General features: G+C 35.5%; 1 pseudogene; it reads right to left on the bottom strand.

Annotated features, from left to right (window-relative positions):
- Window positions 1-2,583: 2,583 nt before the first annotated feature.
- LOC123847000 (acylpyruvase FAHD1, mitochondrial-like) lies at window positions 2,584-3,285 on the bottom strand (annotated as a pseudogene).
- Between the last annotated feature and the right edge of the window lie 2,398 nt (window positions 3,286-5,683).

Below are 5,683 nucleotides of genomic sequence, written 5' to 3'. Positions count from 1 at the left end.
GATTAGGAACTTGTCAAGGATGCCCACTCTCGCCACTATTGTTCAACATAGTACTAGAAGTCCTAGTAACAGCAATCAGACAACAAAAAGAATTAAAATGTATTCAAATTGGCAAAGAAGAAGTCAAACTCTCTCTTTTCACAGATTACATGATACTTTATGCAGAAAATCGAAAAGACTCCACCCCCAAATTACTAGAAGTCATACAGCTATTCAGTAATGTGGCAAGATACAAAATCAATGCACAGAAATCAGTTGCTTTCTTATACACTAACAATGCAACTGTAGAAAGAGAAATTAGAGAAACTATTCCATGTACAATAGCACCAAAAACCATAAGATACCTTGAAATAAACTTAACCAAAGAGGTAAAGGATCTATACTCTAGGAACTACAGAACACTCATGAAGGAAATTGAAGAAGACACAAAAAGATGGAAAAACTTTCCATGCTCATGGATCAGAAGAATAAACATTGTTAAAATGTCTATGCTACCCAGAGCAATCTACACCTTCAATGCCATCCTGATCAATATTCCAATGACATTTTTCAAAATGCGGGAACAAACAACCCTAAAGTTTGTATGGAATCAGAAAAGTCTCTGAATCATTAAGGAAATGTTGAAAAAGAAATACAAAGCTGGGGGCACCACGTTGCCTGATTTCAAGCTTTATTACAAAGCCATGATCATCAAGACAGCATGGTACTGGCACAAAGACAGACATATAGACCAATGGAACAGAATAGAGAGCCCAGATGTGGACCCTAAACTCTATGGCCCATTATTTCTCTATTCTTTATTTATCTCCACTATAATCATTCTTACTACCTTTATTTTGCTGCTCTGCATTTAGTTTTTTCTTTACTAGTTTCTTTATGTGGGATGGTAACTTGTTGATTTGATATCATTTTTCTCTTTTAATATAGGCATTTTCAGCTATAAATTCACCTCTGACCATTGGTCTAACTGCATTCCAAAAGGTTGGTGTGTTGTAGCTTTATTATCACTTCTCAAAGTATTTTCTATTTTTCCTTGTGATTTCCTCTTGGACACACTGGTTATTTGAACTATGTTTTTTAATTTCCCATATTTGTGCAGTGCTCAAATTCTCTTTTATTAATTTATTATATCATTTCAGTGTGATTCGACAATGCTTTTATAATTTCAATAATTTTAATTTTATTGAGGATATTTGTATGATCCCTCATATTATATATCATTAATAATGTTCCATGTGTGTTTGGAAATATTTTGTATTTATACTCTCTTGAATATTGTATAGATGTGTATTAGTTCTAGCTGACATATAGTATTCATCAAATCTTGAATTTCCTTATAAATCTCTGATTATTGTATCCATTATTGAAAGTGAGATATATGTCTTCAACTCCTATTGGTGAATTGTCTATTTCTTTCTTCAATCTGTCCAGTTTTTGCTTCCTGCAGTTTGAGACTCTGTTGTTATTCAGAACATAGGTGTTATATCTTTCTGATGAAACTTTCTCTTATTTGTACAGCATGTCTTTTACTATATATAATAACATTTTTTTTGTCTTAAAGCTTATTTTATTTTAGTATAGCCACTCCAGCTTTCTGTTTGTGTAATATAATTTTTCCCATCCTCTTACTTTCAACTATATGTGTCTTTGAATCTGAACTGTGCCTTGTAAACAGCAAATAGTTTTGTGGTGTTTTAAAAATCCATTCTACCATTCTCTGCTTTTAAATTAGTGTGTTGAATTCATTAAAATTTCATGTAATTACTGACAATATTGGATTTATATCTGTCATTCTACTATTTATGTTCTATATGTCTTATTTCTTTTTTGTTCTTCTATTTTTCTGTTGTTGCCTTCTTTTTGTATTAAATGAGTATTTTTGAGTGTACCATTTTATTTGTAATTAATTAATTAAATTCTATTTATTTATTTATTTATTATAAAAAAAGATAGCATATTTATTTGGAAAACAATCGTTTCAAAATTATTTTCCAAATTCAGAATCTACAGGCCATTGTACAAATGAGTATAAATCATCATTAATTGTTCAGTTATTAAATAAAATTTTAAATTAATTGATTATGTAGAATAGTGTTTTTCCACATATCCATGATGAGAATCACTTGGGAGTGCTGGAGATTAATTCTGCTAATTAATACGGTGGCTTGTTATGGGCCACTAATGTGGAAATTTTATTTTTACAAATACCTTCAGATGATTATCATGATGAAGGAAATTTTGGAAATATGATTTTCAGCCTCCTTTGCAGATTTTATGTTTTGAATTACTGATCCCAGAATGACCCACTGCAAAGTCCTATCCAGCCCAGTTTTAGGAAAGGTAAGTAAGTTCTGAACATTTGTTTTGATAAAGTCTCCTCTTTGGAAGCTTCACAAAAACTTTAATTTGGTTGTTTCCTAAAAAGCATTCATTCTTCTTTCCATTTCTGGCCCATCTTTTCTAGAACATATTTTCCCTGCAGGGTCCATCTTTCCTAAGTCATAAAAATCCAGTTAAGTCATATTTAAAAATTAGTTTCTTAGTAAAGAATTGTTATATTTAATAACCTTTGCTTGCTTCTGTCTAGCTCCCTTCTTTCCTGTAACTTAAGAAGTTAGGGTGCTTTGTATAGACCCAATATTCTGGCCTTTCCACCTTTTAAGGATTTCTCTTGTACTGATGACCCCATGTATGCCAGCCTGGATCTCATCGTTTTCTCTAATGGTTCCAACTCCCTTTGTCATCCCAGTCAAGATGATATCTCCTTCCAAGGTCATTATCTTAGAGACATAGCTGATAATGTGGGGAATGGAAAAGTTCATGGAAGATGTCTCACCCTCCTGCCTGAGTTCACCTTTGAACTTGAGTCAGAGCTTCAGATTGTGAGGTTCAGGGATCTTCTCTTTGGGGATGAACATACTGACAAGGTAGGGGGCCATGAAGCTCTTGGCCAGAGTCCAGGGCAGCCCCTTCTTCTTGCACTTCTTTCCCTTCATGTCTCTGGCATGGCCTGGCACATAGTCCATGGCTGAGGCCTCTGGGATGGTGTGACAGCACCTGCACATCACCATGCCCAGCTCCAGCTGTGGTGCAGGTTGCAACTATGGGCTGGCATGAGGATGGCAAGCCCTTGGGGGCATAAGTGGTGGACCATCTCTGGAAGAACACCTGCTTGCTCAGTACTGAACTCTGCATCTCCCTGGTATGATCTGCCTAGTTCCTGTCCATGCACATGATGTTCTTCCCCAACTCCCGGAAGTAGGACAGCAACCTGGAAGCTGCCATGTCTGGGCAGGTTGACTCTGGAGTCATCTAGTGTACCATTTTATTATTTTATTTTATTATTTTATTATATAGATTTATTTCATTTATTTAGTGAGAGAGAGCATGTGCATGGAAGGAGGGGCAGAGGGAGGGGGAGAGAGAGAATCTCAAGCAGACTCTCCACAGAGCATATAGCCAACATAAGGCTCTATCACACCACCCTGAGATCATGACCTTAGACAAAATCAAGAATCAGGTGCTCAACCGAATGAACCACCCAGGCGCACCTAGTGTACCATTTTAAAACTATATTTTTGGTTACTTTCTTAGTGGTTGCCCTGGTTAACTTCTTCACTTAAAACAATCTAGTTTTATTAAACTAATTTTATTTTGATATTATATTAAAAAAACTTCCCTCCAATATACCTCCATTCCCTCTATCCTTCTTATATGCTGTTATTATCATACAAATTAAGCTTTTAAACAGCCATCAACACATCTTTTGTCTATTATTTAATGCTAATGTCTTTTTAAAAACATAGAAGGATGAAGTTACAAATAAAAATTATTTTATATTCTTTTATTTGTCTATGTAGTCACCTTTACTAGTGCCCTTTATTTTTTCATATAGATTTGAGTTTTTGTCTACTATCCTGTCCTTTCTGCCTGAAAGAGTATCTTTAGTAATTCTCATATATCTTCTAGTAACATTTTTCTATGTTCTGGTTTATCTGAAAATGACTTAATTTCTATTTTATTTTAAAATATTTGAAACTATAAATTTCCTGCTAAGCACTGCTTTAGCTGTATCCTATATGTTTTGGTATGTTGTGTTTTCTATTTCATGTATCTCAAAGTATTTCCTAAATTCCTTTGTGATTTCTTCTGAGGGCACTTGGTCATTTAGAAGAGTGTTGTTTAATTTCATTATGTAGGGCCTAATTGAAGCAGAGTAAGGCAGCATGGGTGCCATCGTTGTTCTGGGCCTAGCACACATATTGATGTAGCTGGTCCCATTGAGTTGGCTGGAGGTCATGTGCTACTGTTAACACTAACTCAACTCTACTGCTCAGTTTTCTGAATCCCCTAAGCAGTTGTTACCACTTTCCAATCTTTTGTTTGTGCAGAAAATGCCTTTCTTCTTTTTTCTCAAATGTCAACTCACTTTGCATCTTTTTTTTTTCTTTTTTCTTTCCCTGGGGGAAAGAGGAGAGATAAAGGCATTTTCCTTTTGTCTGATGCAGTCTGCCTATTAGCAGACAGCTAAGACTTTGGACATGCCAGGGCTTAAGGAATTTCCAAGTCTCTGGAAATAAAGCTTTAGAGAATAAAAGTTGAAAGCACAACCAGAAATTATTTAAACTGGGGTATCACAGTAGTACCACCTCTTGGAAACTCTGAGAGGAGATTCAAACATGTTGATTCTCCATTACATTCATCCTGTCATTCAACAACTCAAGAAATCCAGAGACTTCTTGATTTATGCATCGAGTCCAGGCTCCTTTACTCAGCTTTCAAGGCTAATAACTCTCCTTTTCTCATTGACTCCTATTTCCTAGTCTTTTGCAAATCAGATATTCCCAGAAGTATGATCATGATCACTGTTCCTACACTGGATTGGAATTCAGAAAATCTGGGTTATGATGTTCTGATACTGGTGTTGTCATCATAGGATACAGGATTGAGAAAACAGTGTGTTGAGTACACCTACTATATGTCAGAAACAGGTGCTTACCCTTTCCATGGATGCTTCATAATTAAGTGGTACAGCAACTCTTTGAGTAAAACATTGTTTTTTGGGTTTTTTGTTTTTTTTTTTTTTTACTTAGAGATGAGGAAATTGACATCAAGAACAAAGAAGGATTTGGCTTTGGTCATTCAGGGATACTTTGGCAGAGAAAAGCTCTTTCTAATATAATATCCTTCCTCTCCTCTAAAAGAAAATAGAAGAGAAAAAATTGGTGAACTATTTAAATTAATAAAGACCAAATGTAAATGAGCTTAAACTTCAGCAAGAGAAATTAAGTTTCACTTAAATAAGAACTTCCTGAGAGTAAGGGCTCTTGGACCCTGGAATCATCTGACAAGAGTCTTGTACTACCTCTTCCCTCAACAAATGAAAAAAAACATCTAGAATCCCCACCTCCATTTAATAGCCTCCTCAAACCATATTAGCCATTTGGTACACTTTTCCCCTAATTTTCAGGGAGTCAAGAGGAAGGACAAAATATCTTGAAGTGATTTCCCCCACAATGACTGTTTGGTTGCAGCCAGCACATGGGCCAAATGTTAGGCTAATGAAAGTGACAAAGCTACCCTTGAGCTGGGCTTAGAAGGAGGGTGATGAGACACCTACATTTATTGCATAGATTGTATTAAGCCACATGCAATGGGATCTGGGGAGGCCAAAACAACAGGT

Source organism: Mirounga angustirostris, unplaced genomic scaffold, assembly GCF_029215605.1.
Source record: "Mirounga angustirostris isolate CCGP_5_RB_7025 unplaced genomic scaffold, mMirAng1.0.hap1 SCAF_11, whole genome shotgun sequence".
In the NCBI taxonomy this organism is placed as follows: Eukaryota; Metazoa; Chordata; class Mammalia; order Carnivora; family Phocidae; genus Mirounga; species Mirounga angustirostris.
Note: the sequence above shows the minus strand (reverse complement) of the source record. Positions and strands in the feature narration are given on the sequence as shown.